Below are 21,070 nucleotides of genomic sequence, written 5' to 3'. Positions count from 1 at the left end.
CATTTATTTTTTCCCTGTAAATGTTATAAGCCAAAATTGTTCAAATAAATATTTTATTGATTCAATGTAAATTCAGTATATTGACAATTCTTAGAATTCTTGTACTGACAATGCTTGACAATTACACTCAGAAAGTGAGATAAGGCAAAGGTTACTCAAAATTGTCTCAATAAGATTTCCAACATCTAGTTTCATGGTTGGATGGCATATACACTGATGTGAACTCCTTTACTTTCAGATACTGCTGTCCTTCAAATCTCGGCATACATTGGATCTTCTCTTTTCCAGCTGTGATGGCAATCCAACATCTCATCAATGCTGTCCTGGAATATAAAATATGAAGTACTATATTGTTATCTGCAAAGTCGAAGATCATTATCCCCATAATTTGATGAAATTCAGAACAACCAAACTAATACTTTGGTCCAATACAGCTTCTGAGACCACAGCAGACTGCAGTGCATTTCATTTCATACCTGCATCAAGTGTTTGTTTGATTCTGTCATTATGCTGTGCATGAAAGGACAAATTTTCAAGACTACACATTTTATCTCTCTGTACCCATAATATCAGGAGGCAGAAATCTGAGACACCCATTCATACATTCGTTGCCACTTATGTGCAATATTATGTAGTGCTTGAGATATGAATTCGGTTTTGCAGTTTTTGTATGATATATACGGTATATGCACACCTTGGTGTCAATACAGTCATTATGAGATTTCTATGGACTATCACATCCAGATTTGCTGTTGACGGTAAATTGAAACATATCACCATCATCAAGTCCAACACCATGACTGGCATAATGAAATTGTTACTTCAATGCAGACACAGGCAAAACTGCCACTGAACTCAGAGTACTACCAGCTCCATAGTACTGATTCCAGTATGGCTTGCATTTAAAGTGTTTAAACTGTCACAATCAGTATGATGATCTCCGCAATGACATAGATACAGAGATGCTTATAATCTCAGCTCCTCCTAATCACTTAACAAAACCACGTGATCAAATATATCAGCCAAAATAGTTTAAGTTGCTCAACTCTACAAGCTGACTGCTGCACATCACCGGAGATGTCTCATAATTCACTGGGCTTATTTGAACAATCAGATTTCTGATTCAGACACACACTCTTAGACTTGTTGGATGAACTCTAAACTTCTTCTCATTTACTGATTTGAATTATTTGGAAAATAATGACTCAGAGAGGAGACCACAATTTTTTGAAAAAATTTCACATTATTGTAACAGCCCGGCATACAGAATAACTTACAGTAAACAAGGGCAATGGATAACATTTGCTATAGCTAGACAAGTATTGATTTTTCCAATGGACATGACAAACACATTTATATTTCAACTGTTCCATAGAAGGTGACCTCTTCAGTTGATCATAACATGATATATATATAATTTGTAGTACCTGCAGAGCTTGATATAGTACAGGCTGTGTACCATAGTTCTACTTTTGATGTTTTTTATGCAAGGTCTTAAATGCACTTTCATTAGATATTGTGAAAAGAACAATTTTCCGTTTCAATGTTACATAAAGATAAAGAATAGGAAAAGTTACAAGAAAGGCCATCTGCAATGGCATAAGTCAGTAGTTGACAAATACTTTGTTTTGATTAACAACATAAACAGCAATTTTCTATTGAATTCTTGCGTTCATGAAATAGGGAAAACAAGAACAGCATTGCATATCATTATACTTTCAACAGATGTATCAATAACAATCAATCACACTGTCGCAATTTACTGGACAAAAGTTTTCAAAAATTCCTGAGGTAGAAAAGTTTACAGAATATAACCATGCATGCTACGTTTTGTGACATATGCACTGAAAATGTTCTTCCCACATTGCTGCCTGAATAATAGACTGTCGGTAGCATTCCAGCTTGTAAGTCTGTTTTGATGGCAATCTGTCTGTAATTCATAACAACCCAAGTTCAATAAAGACATTGTCTACCACAGATATTTACTTAAGGTGTTATGTACCTTGAAAAAATACCTGTGGCCAAACTTTCAACAAAGAAATTTTCAAGCACTCTCTTTAAAAAAAAAGATGGTGAAAACTTTACTTCATCCAAGAGCTAAAAAATGAGCCCCTACAAACTGTAGACCAGAAAAGATTTGTAAATATTTGAGTCCAAATATTTGTCCCCAGCTGCATCCTACCTCAACAATGTCAAAGGTAAATACTTGTACACACATAGAGAAAATTGGCCTTCAAGTGACGAGACTCCTCAATTTACTCCAGCATTCAATTTTGAAATGATTCCTGCATTTTGTCAGTTGGAAATTAGATGAAGTTGACTGAAAATGTCAGGTTCAAGTGACGATATTGGTTTTGTTAAGGAATACAATCAACAGGTTGTACATCTGTTTGCATTGTTTATAAAGCAGTGATATTAAAACAAATTTGCAAGAATGAAGTCTGAACAAAGTTGTGTTACATTTTAACGGTGGGTCCTGAGTACATGCACATTCTGGTATAATTGTGAAATTTAGCATCACTAATTTAGCTAATCTGAAAGCAGACTATTTCCTTGTTACATGTAAATACAAGTTTTAATTGCATATTACAATTTCAAAGCAGGCAGCGTAAACACTGATGTTACATGTATTTTTTATTCCGGTCAGACAAAATCCCAATCATATCAACTTGTCTCATTTTCTGCTTATAACCAAAGACTGCTTTCATCATATGACACTAAATATTAAATCGCCTTGCATGTATTGGACAACTTTCAACATCAATGTTTCAATGACATTAGCAAAACTGTCACATGTAATCTGGTGTGTCTACTTGTACACGTGCAAATTACATTTCAGTGTATCCAGTGTGTGCCTATATGCTGTGTATACAGTGACTGTACCAACATCCCATTTGGAGTGTGGCCGGTAGAATGGCTACACTGAGAGCTACCAATATACATATCTCTGTCAAACAGCTACAAAATCACTTTTTACACTGATCACTGACCAAATATCCTAGATCCTACTATGGTTCCAACTTGATATAATATTGTTCAGAGTCCTTACGGTAGTACATACCAGCCATATTTTCACAAGAAGTATTTTTTAATGCCTGTAGCAACAACCAAGCTGACATATATTGGAGGTTTAATCTTATAAACTACCTGGAATGGCTCTCGAGGGGAAAGTAAAGCTGTTTATGGGAAAAAAGAGTTTTGCAGTGGTTACTACAATTTTCACTCAAGATACTGGGTTTGAGACTTATTCAATGTTATCAATTAATGTGATCATAGGAATGTATGAATGGTTGATATTTGATGGCCTTTCTTTTTACTGGTAACATCTTTGCATCAATAGACTGTAGACTGGATAATTTGATTGGCAGTGAATAAAGATTCAAACTATGCAAGTCTTTGTTGGTATGGTCACCAAGCTGAATTGAGATGGACTTTTTGTACATCACACTGAACAGCTTGGTGTTGGACTTATAAAATTCTGTCATTGATGATGATATATTGAGAGTTGCAGCAAGGAAATTTTTCACCATACCATTTTGACCTTTAACCTATTCAGGACAAGTTATTCTCTCTGCTTGTTTTGTGAAGTCATGGTTTCAATTGGTAAACAGTACCAGGTTTGATGGTCTGACTGCTTCCTTGCTGTCATGTTTTATCCATCCATGTGATACACTGTACAAATGTTTTGCTTTCATGATCTTGTGTGGTCTTTGGTTGTATGAGAGAATTTTGCTTTGCAGAAAAGATGAAAAGCTTGTTCCATATGAACTGGTGTTTCAATCTTCTATTTGCAAATTAATGTAAAGTACCATGACATTTGAACATGAACTTTTATATCAGATAAAATTAGGTTGACATTGGCTGAGGACAGCATGTGGTAAAAGTGTACAAGTTTTGTCAGTTAATGGTAGAAAGGAAATTGAAAAAAAAAATTCTGCAGAATATTGGCATACTATCAATTTTTTCTGACCTAAAGGTGCATTTGATAAAATATGAAGGAATGAACATTTTCATTCAAAACTAAACTGCATATGAATTTATGGATAGTATGTAATGTACGTATGACTCACTAGTGAGGAACGACAAACCGTAATGTTTGAACTACCGGTATATTTCCTATCACTTCCCTATTGACAGTGAGACAGGTCCAGACGTGAAAGGAAAATTGACAACCAGGATATCATATGGATAAACACAAATGAATAGAGAGTAACAGGGTGAATTTCACAGCAAATCAGAGCCTTTTAACATACAGGTACACATCTGACTGTTGTGTTTTAACTCCTTTATTCTGATAGAGAAATATATGCCTGTAAAGCATGAATATGGTTGAATAGTTGTTAGACAGTGTGTGGCATTACCAACCATTTTGTCTGATTTTTACAAGAGTATGTTCTCTCAGAGTCAATTAAAATGCAATAACTTTCACCAACAATGAGGTCCAAAATACCACTGTCAGGGTACCAGTTTAATGATGTATCATATTTATAAATCACTTTACTTTAATTTTTATGATATCATTACCAATCATTTCATGATTTTAGAAAATTAGATGTGGCATTATCAATTTTCCGGAGTTCAAGGTACTCAATTTCAAGGACTTTCACACTTTCAAAGAGAGTACAGATACTATTTACGGATGGATATCATTCTGTTAAAAGTCATGTTTAGCACATTTCTCTGTAGTTTCAATATATTTTTATACATTGAATGTGAATAAAAGTTGAAACTTTGGACCATTCAGTCACTAAGTGACAGAATGCAATACAAATTGCTCTAAATCTCTGTTTTGCATGCAATGAGTGTTTTGCCTTTCAAAGTAACTCTGTCAGCAACTGAAGAAATCTTAAAGTGTCATTTGTTTTACATGTACATCTCTTTTGTCATATCCACTCAAAATGATGCTTTCCTTGGCCAAAAAGGTGAAACCAGATTCTCTACCGTACAAGATAAATATTTCACATGGCTGGTAAACATGTTTATTCAAACCTTTGCAAAATATTACCTCTTAAATAGATATGATTGTTTTTGGGTGACCCTAAAACCAACTTGTGAGGGCGAAGGGGGATACGAAGGGCTTATGACCCTAAAACGAAGGGGGGAAGGGGGATTACCATGGGATTATGATATTCACATTCTAAGTAGATAAAACTTGGATAACACCATGTAAAAATAAAATATTGTCCTGACTATGATAAAAATAGAAAAAATAAAAATAGAAAAAAAAGAAATATTATCCTCACACTCAAGGGACTTATGTTAGTGGACATGGCGGGGGTAGCTTTATGTACAATGCAATATACAAGAACCATATGCATGATCAATAGCTATCACTGATGCAGTGAAGTGGGATATGATATTGACAGTAATAGAAGAAAACACTTTGATAGCGATATGCAAAAATGAAATATTGTCCATACAATTAAGGGACTTATGTTATTGGGCGACCCCGGGGGAAGCAGGTTTACGTACAATACAATATATACAGGCACTCACGCCATGCTTAAGGCAGAGCCTATCACTGCAACCATGAGCAGGGACATGATATTCACAGTGTAAGTAGGAAAAAGTTTGATAAAAATAAGCAAAATGAAATATTATTCTCACGCTTAAGGGACATATCTTTTTGCACGAGGGGGTTTACGTACAATGCAATCTGTAAAAGTAACCATCATACAGATCTGGGGCCCTATAACTGTAACTGATGCCATGAAGGGAGCATGATATTCTCAGAATTAATATTGAACACATTGACAACCAGATTCAAAAATGAAATATTGTCCTATGGCATAAGGCACTTATGCTATAGGACGAAGGGGGGGGGGGGAGGACTTAGTATATAATGTACAATATACAGACACTAACGCAATACTGAAGACGGGGCCTATAACTTTAAAGTACCGGTATGCCACAAAGGGGGACATGATATTCTCAGTGTCAGTAGAAAACACATTGATTGCAAGATGAAAAAATGAAATATTGTCCTCACAGTGAAGGGACTTCTGTTATTGGACGAAGGGGGAGGGCTTTTTGTATAATGTATAATAAATAGGCATTAGTGCCATACCCTCCCACTTCGTCCTATAACACCAGTCCCTTAAGCCTGAGGACAATATTTCTTTTCGTGCATATTGTTAAAAGTATTCTCTGCTGACACTAGGAATATCATGTCCGCCTTCATGGCTTCAGTGATAGATATATAGGCTTTGTCCTTAGTATGGTGGTGGTGCCTGTATATTAAACATTATTCACAAAGCCACACCCCTCCCCCTTCGTCCTATAAATCCCTTAAGCTCGAAGAGAATATTTCTTTTCTGCATATTGTTATCAATGTGTTCTCTACTGACACTGAGAATATCATGTCCCCCTTCGTGGCAAAATTAAAAGTTATAGGCCCTGTCTTCAGTATGGTACTAATGCCTCTACATTTAACATTATACACTAAGCCCAGGTATGTAAGGGTCCCAAATTCGACAAAGTGAGCGTCGAACTGAGCGTGGCAAAAGACAAAGTGAGCGTCAAACTGAGCGTGGAAAATGACAAAGTGAGCGTCGAACTGAGCGTCGAACTGAGCGTTGGAAACTGACAAAGTGAGTGTCAAACAGCGTTTGATACAAAGTAAGCGTCAAACTGGGCGAAAAAAAGAACTGAGTGCTAAAATGTAGCGAATATGCGAAATATAGCTTGCATGGGTGCTCAGTTAGCGCGTACTGGATAGTACACGATTTGATGGCAGGCAGACCGAGGTCAAATCTACGTCATTCTCTATGGGTTGACCGAGACTGAAAAGTTTTGAGCCGATCATAAGCTTACGCCTGGAGCCGAAAAAATTACTGTAACTTTCACTTTTTCGGGTGAAAGATGTTCTTTCACATTACTTTAATTCTGAAACATTTGTCATGATAAGACATTGTTCGGCAATCGTGATGTCAGATGGATAGAAAATCACGGTTATCACATGCACAGAATCCCACGTCCAAAAAACGATCATCGCATAGAGTGTCACGTTCAGCAAACGATTTCTAGACAATGTGTTTATTCAGGCAACGTCTAAATTGACCTTTCAACATCAAGAGTCTTTGGATAACAAGTCTGATTTATGTAGAATCATTATTGAACGTACGCGAACTGTATGTCAGTCAAGTTTAGCCACGCTGACAGGACTTCAAACAAATCAAGTTCATGGAATTTTCAGTGCTGCAGTGGGCTCAACCCTCTGAGCATAGGGAACCCAGAAGTCTGGTTGTTGTTGTTGTTGTTGTTGTTGTTGTTTGTATTGTTGTTTATGTTTATTAGTCGTGTTGTTGTTGTTGTTGTTGTTGACCAATAAAATTCAACGAACATAACTGTTGTGTTGTTGTTAATGTTTCAAGCGTAACGTAGATGTCATAAGAAACGCTACAAGGACACTTGGCCCGATACAACTGCCGGCCATCTGCTAACGCGTACACTCTCTTCATACACTCAAACAGTGTATAATTCTAAAAAATGACAGGAAAATTCATGAAAATTGGTAAAATGTCCCTCAAAAATTTTGTTGGGAAAAATCGCCGTCATGGATATACAAAAATGGTACCGGTGAGCGGCGTCGCTTGACAAAACGTCGGCATTTTATGGCGATCAGCGCAGAAATGATCTGAGAAATTTTACTGTGCAGCTACAATAGTCCACAGACACATTCATTCAAAATCATCAAAATGCAGAGTGATTTTTATCTAGAGAAGCGTGGTCCGTAGCGGCACATATCCCGGGCCCCGTCGCGACTATGGTAATATCGATGCGTGCAGAGCCGTAAACTACGTCGATATGTCGGTCAATTTATATTTTTCTTGATTATTTCATAGTGATCGCGCCAACTAGATTTGCAATATCTCTATCACTCTGTAAAAAAACTACAATGCTATCAACACAAGACAAAACACATAAATATTTCTAGTATATTCCTTGCTTACATTCATCGTTCTGTTTGCTCAAAGTTCAAAGAATACCTACCATACTGTAATCTTGAATGCAGAGCTTCGGACTTCAAAACAATTATACCAGCAGCGTATTTTATTGACACGAACTTTATAGCAGAATGCTTTCTTTATTGAACGTGTTTATGAAGTGATGATAAACTTGATCGTAAACTTGCTCCAAGTCTGTAGGCGTATAAATATCAAAATGGCATAAATTTAAGGAATAAACTTCGCCTACCCGGTTGTTCGCATGTCGGGTTGGTGATAGGCTGTTACGTAGTTGTGGGGTGAACGATGTGGCTAAAACGTCGCAACCCATCGTAGCAGTTAGCCAATTTTAACTGGTAATTTCAGTGCCTTCTTTATTGAGTACAAGGACATTCATGCTGCTATCAAATATAGATAAAAATAGACAAGATAAATTGTCCCCAGACGCGATGTCGATATTTGCTATCATGGAATGGCTCTACAAATGTATGACCAGAGTTTTACTTCCCGATCTCGCACAAATTGAACAAAATTTGGATGTCGTAATTAAATTGAACTTTACATCTGATAAATTGTCAACTATTTTTTTGACATCGATTACACCTAAGACATATTAGGGGGTGTTCGTGAAATGCACCTTTTGTTCGGTATTTAGTTTGCAATATTTTACAGACGGAAGAGAACTGAACATACGTAACAGTGACAACGTACTAGTTTATTTGACCAAGACGTAGATGTACACGCTCTCTCTCTCTCTCTCTCTCTCTCTCTCAAAAAATACTGCAAACTGTAGCCGTTCATGCCATTTACCGCTGTGCCTGCGGTATTTCCGCGATCGTTAGGAGTAGAAGAGGTGTGAATGATTCACTTCCAGTCTGTGGTAAATGACTTTTCACGAATATTCAGTCTCTGAGCAGCGGTAATCCTGGCGGTAAGCGAGGCAGAGGTATAAAAATGATAATTGTCATGGCCTTGAAGCGAAATCTGTTCGGAAAGATTATCTACCTGAAACAGGGCAACAGTAACAGGGAATGTCAACTCATACCAAATCATCAGGCGGGATTGACGACTCATTGGGTAACGCCACAGTGAATGTAAACATCGACCTGGCGGGACGCGATCTCACAGCTGACGGCAAAATTAATTATACCACATCCTATCGTTGGAGGCGCCATCATGTTCACTTTGACGCTCAGTTTGACATTTTCCACAAAGTGCTCGATCGCTCAGTTTGACGCTCAGTTTGACGCTCAGTTTGCCATTTTCCATAAGGTGCTCGATCGAGCACTTTGACGCTCACTTTGTCAATTTTTGGGGTCTTACATACCTCCTAAGCCTCCCCCCTTCATCCAATAATATAAGTCCCTTATGCTTATGGACAATACTTCATATTTGCATCTTGTTATTAATGTGTTCTCTACTGACACTGAGAACTTCATGTCCCCCTTCGCGGCAAAATTTAAAGTTATAGGCCCCGTCTTCAGTATGGCGCTTATGTCTCTATATTAAACATTACACACAAAGCCCTTCCCTTTTGTTCATGCACATAGGGAAGTCCCTGAAGCATGAGAACAATATTTTATTTTTGCATGCTTTTCTCAAAGTGTTTCGTCTAACTATGAATATCTTGTCACCTTTAGGCCATCAGTAATAGTTATGGGCCCCTGATCAGTATGATGCTGGTACTTGTATATATTGCACTGAACACAAAGCCCTCCCTTCGGCCAATTGACAAAGTACCTGAAGTATAAGGACAATTTTTCATTTTTGCATATTGTTGTTAAAATGTTCTCTACTAACACAGTGAATATCATGTCCCCTTCATTGTATCAGTGGTAGTATAATATAGACCCCCATCAGATCAGTGCGAGTGCGAGTATATATTCCACTGCACATAAAGCCCCCTCCTCCTTGGTCTACCAACATATGTCCCTTAAACGTATGGATAATATTTCATTTTTGCATATTTTAAGCAAAGCCAGGACAATATTTCATTTTTGCATTGTGTTGTTAAAGTTTTATGTACGTACAATGAGAATATCATAGCCCTTCGTATTCCCCTTCCCCCTCGTTTTAGCTTTTCCCTTGTTTTTCAAGATATCAAACAACTGCATTCAGAAAGAAAGCACTAACAAGACAATACAGTACCTAGAAACATCACCACGGTAATCTGTGTCTGCAAGAAATTTGCAAAATGTCATGGCTTGTCATAATCTACATGTGTACTAGTATAATTGAATCATGGAATATTTCAATTGTGTAGTCCATACAACATAATAGATCAACCACTGCAAAATGCAAACAGTTTATATCACAGCAAATATCAGAAGACCGCACCATTTATGCAGTTATAGTTACCATTGTCAAAGAAAACTAAACATTGATAAATGCCTATCAGTACAACCTAAATCCAACCAATGGTACTGTCTTCACAAAGGCAATTCTCCAGCCACACATGAAATTCTACTCTCATATTTTACATTGGACTCCAAGCCTGACATTTTAATTCAACAGCAAACACTGTAAATGACATATGGATGCTGCATGAGTTTACAATCATTAGATATGACATCACTTAAAATTGTGAACACTTTTATCGTAAGAAAATGCATTTCTGACTGGAAGAATTCAACAAATAGGTTAATATTCAAACTTACAGATGAACATTATCAAGAGAAAATGCAAAGATCGAACAGAAACACAAAAAAAGAAACCTTGGCACGGGCAATACACACAGACCTGATGGGTTTCATCCAAACAACTCTTTCAGAGAGACTTCATCAATGATGAATTGTACAGACATGCTCTGAGTGCAAAATGAAGTATATGGACATCGTAGCAAAGTGAAGATTTTACACAACACAGAAACTGTAATGTAGGACTGAATGACCTGACAATACATCAGCCAGACTATAGTAACACGGTACAATGTATAGATAAAAATAAAGGCAAATCACTGCAAATAAGTACCAGTAGTCTTCATGTCCTCCCTCTAGCTAGTTCCTAAAATATCAACATCACATAGCATATCAAAGAGTGCATTAACTCTGGGTTTCCGATCTTTTTGAGAATAATTTAGTATTATAATGTCATGGAAAAGAAGAAAAAGTTGTAGACATCCTGGTGACCAATACTAGGAAAAATAAAATGATCAGTATAAACAATCAAACAATCAATTGGTGTAGTGCTTACTGAAAAACATGAGCTCACAAATATACAAACCGCAAAGATCACAAACTCTATAGGTACAGTTTTTGCAGAAGACTGTTGCATTTAAATTCAAGTTTTACTTTTATTAGAATAATCATTACGCAGCATGTTTCATCTGGTTTTTATGAATTGATGGCTGAGATCTATTTACATCATGTACAATAGGGAAAATTGATAATGATTGTTAAGACTCTTACCAACTTTACATTAATTTTTCCATTTTTAGAATGAATTCAGTAGAGTCTGTGCACAAAATTTCTGCATATAACAAATTGTTGTGCTCTGATTGTGTAATTTGTTGTAATGGCTATTCTGCAGCTGTAAAAAGGTGTTTGGTATTAATGTTGGCAGAATTTGTTAACAGTTTAGTTCAATCATACAGTGAACAGCAGATTTTTTTTCAAAATTCGAAATCATTCAATCACAATCATGGAAAATTGAGCCCTTTTTAGCATTTAATTTTGTGGAAATATCCATGTCTTCACACATGCACATCACTGAACATATCCAACTTATGCAGCCTTTCCAATTTTACTCTCTGATGTGAAGCACATGACTTGTCATTTTGGTCAAAAACAATTATCACAATCTGCTAATGCTCTTTCTTTGAAATCTAGGTATTCTTATTGTGAAGTTTAAAAATTATAATACAATTATCAGTATCATATATTTTTGGCTATTTTATCATTTTAGTCAACATTTTATTCTCAGACACCACTGTTTTAATTGGAAAACAAGTTTAAAGTTAATATCTAAGAGGTAGACATCAGTGGACTGTTAGAACAGTGTTTCACAGTGATTTACATGCTTTGTTCATTATTTCCTTATTTGAAAGTGGTTAAACATTTTCAGTTAAAACATTTGTAAAATTGTTTGAGTATAACACAGTTAATTGTTCATTTATTGATTGATACTTTTTCATGAAGGATTTATTTAAATAGTACAGTAATATATATTGTTTATTTTGATCTTATCAGGAAGTTTACAAATCTAATCCTTTACATTTCCAGTCATTGTTTAAAGTACGGTACACACCAAGGCAATGTCAACAAATGAGACGTACTTCAGACTTGAGTTAAAGCAATTGCACTCCCAATGAATATCACAAATCATACGTATTAACTGAGATATGAATGGAAGATTAATATTCTTTTCTTCATCATGAAATATCTGATTAGATGGCATACAACATGACATTGACATTCACCAGTTGTTTTGTTTTCTCGTAAAATTTGGGACAAAATGTTTAACTTTAATAGACATATCTATTAACAAAGAGTTACCACTTTATCATGAGATTTATTTGTTTATTGATTTCTATCTCTTTTGTAGACTTGACAAACATCCTCCTGTTTATTCTAACACTGGCAGCATTAATATTGCATTAACACAGCCTTGCAGTCAGGGAGTGCAGCAGCAGAATACAAGTACACATTTATGTACAGTCACTCTGTATGCACAGTCACTCCACACAGGGTGACCATTGTGGTTCATGCTATTGAGAAGAGGTTTCTGCATCTACCAGTATAGATGTAACCCATTCAAAAATGACGCTATAAAGACAATATAATTCTTTTTTCAAAGATTCTTGTTCAAAATGGTGCCATAGGCAGGAGCTCCTGAGACCATTGAATGCAGGTCAACCACCAAAGGGTGCATCACAGTAAATTTTTTTTTTGTAGCCTTCCTAGAAGTAATTTTTTTTTCCCTTCCCTTCTGCAGAGACAATTTTTTTCCAGCATTTACTGGCAACAAATTATTTTTTCAAAAATCCTCCAACCCCTCCCCTCCACCTCCAGAAATCAAATGGGCCACTCCTTATAAGATCAGGTGCCAGCAATATGCAATGGGTATAATTACAAAGGGGTCCAGAGCTTTGTAATGTTTGCCATTCTGCATTATTTGAGTGTATCATTGAACAATAAAATATTGCATTATATAATCGAGCAATTTGTTTTCTGCCAACACATCTAATTTATGCTAATTTATTCATTTACATTCAGCATAACTCTATATTTCATTACATTTTTTGTCAGAATGTACAAAAACTTATTAGGGCTAGATCTGATTAACTATTCTAGCTACATGTAACTTGCAAAAGTTCATTGTACATGATTAAATACAAGGATATGTACTGTACATTAGCGGGCAGCCTTTTTTAAAAAGACATGAAACACAGCACTGACTTGATTTTCAGCCTAAATGGCATGCTATTTCTTTATTGCTGTTCAAAATTAAAATGCTTAAATAATGCCTTGCTAATCAAAAGTTGATATGGTGAAACAAAAGTTTGAAATAATTCTTGAAAGAAAAAAACTAAACACAGATAGTCAATCATGTTTTCACAAGATTGACATCAGTTAACATGTTATATAAATATGCATTGGCTGCAGGAATAATGGTTGGAACCGGGTCAGAATTCTTCCATTGTGATAAACTGTTTTCAACAAACAATAAAAGCCACTGTAATACACGCATGCCCGATCAATATGTAGTAATAATGTAGCATTGAACTTTTCTATTATGTGGAGGAGGGGCCACAGAAAGTTACTAACAGAAGCTTTACACAGAAACAAAAATACAAGGAAAAAATTTAGTTTTGACCTATCTTTGAGTAGGCAGAATAGATACTAATCTGAAAATCTGTGATTCTGGACCAATGGATGGACGTGTAGCAATTTTTAAAATCCCTAAAAGTGGGCGAGAGTATATGTGTCTCACTGGAGCAGATCGACGTACACCAACAGATCCCAATAGCTCCAATGCTGACTGCATACCTCCACATGAAGACAAAATTATAGAGAAAAAGCTAAAAATCAAGGTACTGTAAACAAATACTACAATATGAAAGTTTTATCAAGGAAGTAATATTGATTTGTGAAATAGAGGTAGAAAATTGTACTTACTGCACACTCCTTTGCAATCTCTAGGATACCATTGGTAGATATTCTCAAAAGGTAACAGACATATATCAATCCTGGTCTGAGGAGACTTGTAATATCTCCTAGTGCCATTTCTAATCATGATAAATGAAAAGAGATTTCCTGTGAAAACTTGTATTTTACCGTACAACATGGATTTCCAGGGAAGAAAAGTGACACATCCAATTGAAAAGGTTTAATCAGTTGACAACTCGGGAGTCAGGAGTCAACAGTCTTATTAATTTGTAGAATATGAAAAATATTCCAACTATGAGTTCATACGCAAAACTGTTTGCAAACTAGCACTTGATTCATGCAGCCATAACTTGTATGTTTATCCTAGGCATTCAGTCTCATACTGTCAGTATTTTTTCAACAATCTGGAAATTCTACTTTGGAGTAAAACTTTGAATATCCTGTGAGGATCAAACTAAGAAATATCACCATGAATAAAAAACGTAATGAAATAAAATACAACTTTAAGTGTTCATTACTTCAACAAAATGACAGAGATACATCAGTTACATTACAACAGAAATTATTTACTTTCACTTCTACCGTCTGGTTGCTATGGCGAATTGGCAGCCAATGAGAGTGATATTGAATGGCTGCATTGAACAAGACTTGAGCAAATGTTCATTTATTTCAAATATGCAATTGCGCTGGCATTTCTTTTTGCCTCTTACATTTCTAAGCTGTTCTCATTTGGCAAAAGAAGTAGCTATACACAGCATAAAAAAGCGATTCACACTTACACGTAAGTGACCGAGATTACATGAAAGGCATTGAGTCTATTAAATGGGAAATGAAAACTGGACAGGAATTACAGTAATGGAATTGTTTAAAAATAAAAGTTAACAACACAAACAACAACAAAAATTGATGATGTACTGTTGTCCAGGTATGTAGTTTATATACCGTACTCCAGTTTTATTTTGGCTCAGCTGGTTGACGGTACCTGGTGAAAGTACCACTGCACAAGGCACAGGCAAGATTTTTAAATTAGTGTTCAGACACAATGACAAAGTTATCAAAATGTACTGGAAATGAGTAATAAGTTTAACAATGTCAACAAGACAACAGTTGACACGAATACAATGAAAATTCAGGCACTGACTTGAATAAATGTCTTAAGTTAAAGCTCTAAGATGTCACCAGTGAGAAAAAAGTTCCTTAAAAGTCTAATAGAAGAAACTACCATACTGAATGTTTATGAAACAGACAACAGGTGTTACCAGAATTCCTAGGGAAATATGTTATGAACCTTGGAAATCATCACTGCATTGCTACATCAGGAAGAAGCGCAGCAAGATTCGCTGCCAACACAAATTTATTGAAAAACAGTACCGTATTCATGAACTAAAATGATGGCATATATTTTATGTCATAGACAAATAAAATTCATTGAATCAAAAATGTCAATAGGAAGATTCTCTGCATATAGAATATAAAAAAAATATTGTACAAGTTGCATTTTGATTTCTACACTGCAAGGCAAACTGGAAATTGTCTTTTAGAGAGTGCAAAGTGGCCAATGCATTTTCAAGTGCATGCACAGACATATATGCAACATCATTATGCAGAAACTAGGTAGCAGTGTCTGTTGACCTGTAATTTAATTGGGATGAAAATACTCCTGTTTTACGGAGGAAAATTTCAAGACCTGACAAATTCCTGCTTACCTCAGACTGGAAATTTTCAGTAGTTGATAACAGTAGTTATGTTGTCAGACTATGGTCATGTGTAGCCAAAGAAAACAGAAACATGCTCAACCTGACATGTGTCATTCAAATTGCAATGAAAACTGAACTGCTTGAGCAAGATCTGAACGTACAGACCGAGTGCTCATTTGAATTTCCCATCCAACACCTGTGCACCAACTGTCCACCTGAGGTGCAGTTGAAACATGTGCACCTGCCATACTCTGAGGAATAATGAATCAGGTGGAAACTTACACAAGTTTGCGCTCAGTCTGGTCTTTGTGTAAAAAGGAGCAAATGTGAAGAATATAGAGAAAATGATGATGATGATGATGATCATGGTGATACTGCAGATTCCAATTATTGAAGACGAAAATTTAAATAATCTCTCAGATTTCTGATCCATAAAACTGGTCTGAGAAGGCACACTCATGTCCCTGACAAAGTATTGTAGCTACACTGTCCATACTACAAAAAACATGTATGGCCACCAATATATTTTATACAAACCACCCATGGTCTGTAATATGGAACTAACAAAGTTTGACCTCGACCTATTACTAAGACTATTTATTGTTATCTGTTTCTATAAATGCTGTACACAACTGCCAGCAAATATTTTCTTCCAAATCATGGTATATTTAGTAGTAAATAACCATCCCAATGTACATTCCTGTAAATACTTTGTGGGGTAAATCGTCCAATAATTTTCAACTGTTTCAAAGTCACCATAAGTTTACTATCCTGTCCCAATGGACTATGCAGTCAAGTTAGCAAATACAAAATGATATTTCCCAAAATTCGGTACCTATATTCCGTTATTTACAAAATGTACATTCAGTGTATGATGGAATTAAATGTTTTCAGAATTTTCAACATATATAGCGAGTTGTTGTATAACCTAGCTGTGTCTCCATATGTACAACCAAAAACACACATGTTCCAGTCTTGACACATCATACGCTAGTTTTTCCATGTACCGGTAAAAATTGAAGAACATCAAGCCCCAGTGTTACAAGAAAAATAGTTGATGAAGTTAAAAGGTTTTTGTTGATTCTAAATCAAGGACAAACTGTGTAATTCCCAGTGTCAATTTGGTTATGAAAATGGTGAAGCCTTAAGTTTAATGACATTGCATTGATCATATTTTAAATGCCATGCTAGTCAAACTATAATCACCTTGGTGTGAGTTGTAGTAATTAATGCCAAGCTTGAAGGCTATTGTTTCTGTTGTGCCTTTTAAAAACAAAAGTGCAATTTACTCTTTTGCACAGACAATGCCAAAGCAGTATTTGCTTTGTAACTTTTGATGATTTTTTTCACATTTTTGTTTCTGATGTCATCTCTATACAGTTTCTTGTTCTTCTCCCCAGTGCATGTTTTGATTGGATGAGTGCCAGGTCTCCATTGAATCTGCTGATGGCGTCACATCACAATACTTTGCAAATTAAGCCTTCACAAATTTAACCTTACAATCAGCGAAGATATTTTTCTTGTTTGCAGCGATGCACCGTGAACATTTTAGCTATCCAGATGTACCTCCCCCACGCTTAAGTTCTAAGCCATGCATATTTTTTTTGACCATGCCACTACCTTCCTTTCAAGGTCAACTTTCCTAAACTTTTTTCAATTTCTTGACTCTACTTGCACTTTGAACCTGAGTTTGGGATGGTTTCTCCCCATTTTGCTTCAGTGGTCAAAATCAGAAGCTTGCCATTTTGTTTCATTTCATCATTGACAACATGGTGACTGCAGCCACTGCATTGAGTTATATATCTGCTGGTACTGCACACAGTCTATTCAAAGACTTTGAAACATTTTGTCAACTACAGTAATGGAAGTATGTTTACTTAATAAATATGTACAATGTAGTATATATATGCAGTTTATGTTCAGAGACAGATGATTTTCCAAACATGTGTTCAATCAGAATGAATACACTCATGTTGGAAAAGTAACATAAGTCAAGACTGAAACAGACAAAAATGCTATCCTAGACCATGCCTAAGAAAGAGAAAACATTCTCAAATGGAAACAAATACAGAAGAAACATGTCTGATAGAAAGTGACTTCAGCCTCATAATGAATGGGTGATAATCACCTGAATCAATTTTTTTTGGCATTTGTATGATTTTTTTTTGTCATTATTGAAAATACGTACTTTCAACTTTCAATCTCATTTTGACTGCTTTAATGACTATAACTTGTGAAGATTGTATAAGGTACACTACAATGTATAGGCTTGTATAAGGTACACTACAATGTATAGGCTATCTCATGTATAATACAATCCTATCAGCTGATAGAGTTTTACTGTATAATGTGCACTACAATGTATAGGCTATCTAATGTATAATACACAGGGCTCGAAATAAGCGGTAGTCCCGCATCCACAGAATACCCTACCAACTTTTCCCTGGGGCTACCAAAATCCATGAAATGGTAGCCCACATGGACTACCAAAGACCGGGACATAAAATTCAGTCAGTACTTGGCATGCAATGTCCGATATCTGAACTGACGTACTTGAATGACAGACACTGGAAGTGATATGGTCAATGAAAATGCATTTCATTGCATTTTGATCATAGTGTATCAACCACGGGCAATGCCCCACCACAGAAAGCCCAATGGTCTAGTTTTAGCACTGCTACAGTACCGGTATGTCTAGTCTCGACGTGCTGAGAAGGTTGTGGTCACAATGTCATGACGACTATCAAAATTTTCATACAATTCTGAGAATGAAACAAGTCGTCAATAGATCACCAAACTTTTGAGTATCACTGTTGTCCATTAGGCCACTTCTGGTCACCGCGTGTGTCATTTCAGAACCTGCGCGTCATGGCATTTTTTGGGTTACATACTCATCAGTACAGCTTAGTAGTCCTTGATATTCCTATTTGCATGTCCAAAAACGCTTAACAGAAAATGGAAGTATTATGCAGTCAGTGATAAAAGACAATAACTGTTGCATCAAAAATGACAAACCAGAATTGTTCAGAAAACATGGGGCCCGGGGGCACCGACGTCCTTTGTACCTCCTTACTGTTTATTAATTGCCATAAATGTGAAATTTGGCAAAATGTCAAATAGTTTTGACATAAATGAAAGTTATTTGAACTGGTTGGTTACCGCTCCAGCATAAGTTCAAGTGTGGATTGTAAGTATCAACAACCTTGATATGAACCATTGACTACCAGATATGAACTGAAAATGCTCACGTGTTTCATACAGTTATGTGTAAATTTGAACCTTTGCCACATGTTTGCAACTTCATTGAAAGTATTACGATCAACATAATGAACAATAATCACCGCCGATTAATTCTCAAAGGTCATGAAGTATACAAATATGTAATTAGCTGAAATAAAAATATTTAAGTTCTTTGACTGCTGTCATTGTATCACCATTTTATATAGCAAGTGTAATTACCATTGGCCAAGTCCTTCAAGCCATATATGCCGAGCTGTGAAAGCTCATTAGATATGCAAATTGTATATTAGCTGACATGAAAATGTGAAATGACTTTCGATATTGTTTTAACCAGGTATAATCATCAATGTTGTCATGTTTTGCCAACTTTGATCAAGTAAATCCCAGTATATATCCCTAATAAGCAAAGTTCATTAAATATGTAAATTAGGAATTGACTTAAGTAAAAATGCTTAATGATTGTCAATAATGTTGTATCATGGTATCTGCAATATATGTAGCAAGTTTTGTCAACTTTGGTCAAGTCAATTCAGATATATATCTCTAATTAGGAAAGTTCATTAAACATGCAAATTAGGAATTGGCTGAAGAGAAAATGATTAATGACTTTCAATAATATTGTATTACAGTGTCTGAAATGTACATAGCAAGTTACATCAATTGTGATCAAGTCAATTCAGATGAATATCCCTAAGTATGAAAATTCATTTAATATGCAAATTAGGAATTGGCTGAAGTAAAAATGTCTTTTGACTTTCAATAATGTTATATCACAGTATCTTTGATGTATATAGCAAGTTTCAATGACTAAAATCAAGTTAAATTGTATTGGTAAGTTATCCCTATATACCAAAAATCAGACCTCTAGCTCTATTGGCTGGCTCAGAATTAGATATGCACATAATTAATGAGGTACAGGATGTGATGTCATAAGGTCTTCCATCATACCAAATATGAAGGGTGTAGCACTTGTGGTTACTTAGTTATGGCCATATATGTATATTTGAGGTCAAAGGTCATCAAGGTCACATGACATTTTGTCAAAAAAATTGTATTGCTAAGTTATCCCTATATACCGAAAATCAGACCTCTAGCTCTATTGGCTGGCTCAGAATTAGATATGCACATAATAAATGAGGTACAGGATGTGGTGTCATAAGGTCTCCCATCATACCAAATATGAAGGGTGTAACACTTGGGGTTACTTAGTTATGGCCATATATGTATATTTGAGGTCAAAGGTCATCAGGGTCACATGACATTTTGTCAAAAAAATTGTATTGCTAAGTTATACCTATATACCAAAAATCAGACCTCTAGCTCTATTGGCTGGCTCAGAATTAGATATGCACATAATTAATGAGGTACAGGATGTGATGTCATAAGGTCTCCCATCATACCAAATATGAAGGGTGTAGCACTTGTGGTTACTTAGTTATGGCCATATATGTATATTTGAGGTCAAAGGTCATCAAGGTCACATGACATTTTGTCAAAAAAATTGTATTGCTAAGTTATCCTTATATACCAAAAATCAGACCTCTAGCTCTATTGGCTAGCTCAGAATTAGAAATGCACATAATAAATGAGTTGCAGGAAGATGCCAAGGTCAAAGGTCAAGTGGAATCCCCAAAATTGTGGAGAGCAATTTGGTCCCCTACTGGCCATTGTCCAATAGACGCTGGCTGTCTTGGACTTTAACATAGGCCAGAATAAGCCATTGCCATAGCTTAGCTGCATAGGTATAGGGGAGGTCAAAGGTCATAGAAAAATCAGAAAAATAATACTTTAAAAATCTTCTTCTCAAAATTGGCAAGACCTGTGACTTTGATATTTGGCATGAAGGAGCAAGCTATAAGGTCTAACCAGGGTTAGGTTGGTAGCGGGTCGAGTTGACTGGGGTCGAGTTGGTTAGGGGTCGAGATGTCCAGAAACCATGGTCATCATGCTTGCCATAGACTACCATGTATCACAAAAATTAAAACTGTGATAACTTCATTAATATGCAAGCCACGCCCACCAAAACCTTTTCAGTTCTAGCCATTTGAATTCTGAAGATGTCTACCAAATTTGACTGAAA

The 21,070-nt window shown here is 35.9% G+C and overlaps 1 long non-coding RNA gene across 1 annotated transcript in view; it reads right to left on the bottom strand.

The window, feature by feature from the left end:
- The window catches only part of LOC139122430 (uncharacterized), a 17,249-nt gene extending 1,338 nt beyond the window's left edge, over positions 1-15,911 (bottom strand). Inside the window, exons 1-3 of the long non-coding RNA XR_011549461.1 lie at positions 15,760-15,911; positions 14,063-14,172; positions 1-323 (exon numbers count right to left, since the gene is read on the bottom strand). The exon at positions 1-323 is cut by the window's left edge and continues 1,338 nt beyond it. This is a non-coding gene — a long non-coding RNA (uncharacterized lncRNA). The remainder of the gene's footprint in view (positions 324-14,062; positions 14,173-15,759) is intronic.
- Between the last annotated feature and the right edge of the window lie 5,159 nt (positions 15,912-21,070).

This window comes from Ptychodera flava, chromosome 22 (assembly GCF_041260155.1).
Source record: "Ptychodera flava strain L36383 chromosome 22, AS_Pfla_20210202, whole genome shotgun sequence".
Classification (NCBI taxonomy): Eukaryota; Metazoa; Hemichordata; class Enteropneusta; family Ptychoderidae; genus Ptychodera; species Ptychodera flava.
Note: the sequence above shows the minus strand (reverse complement) of the source record. Positions and strands in the feature narration are given on the sequence as shown.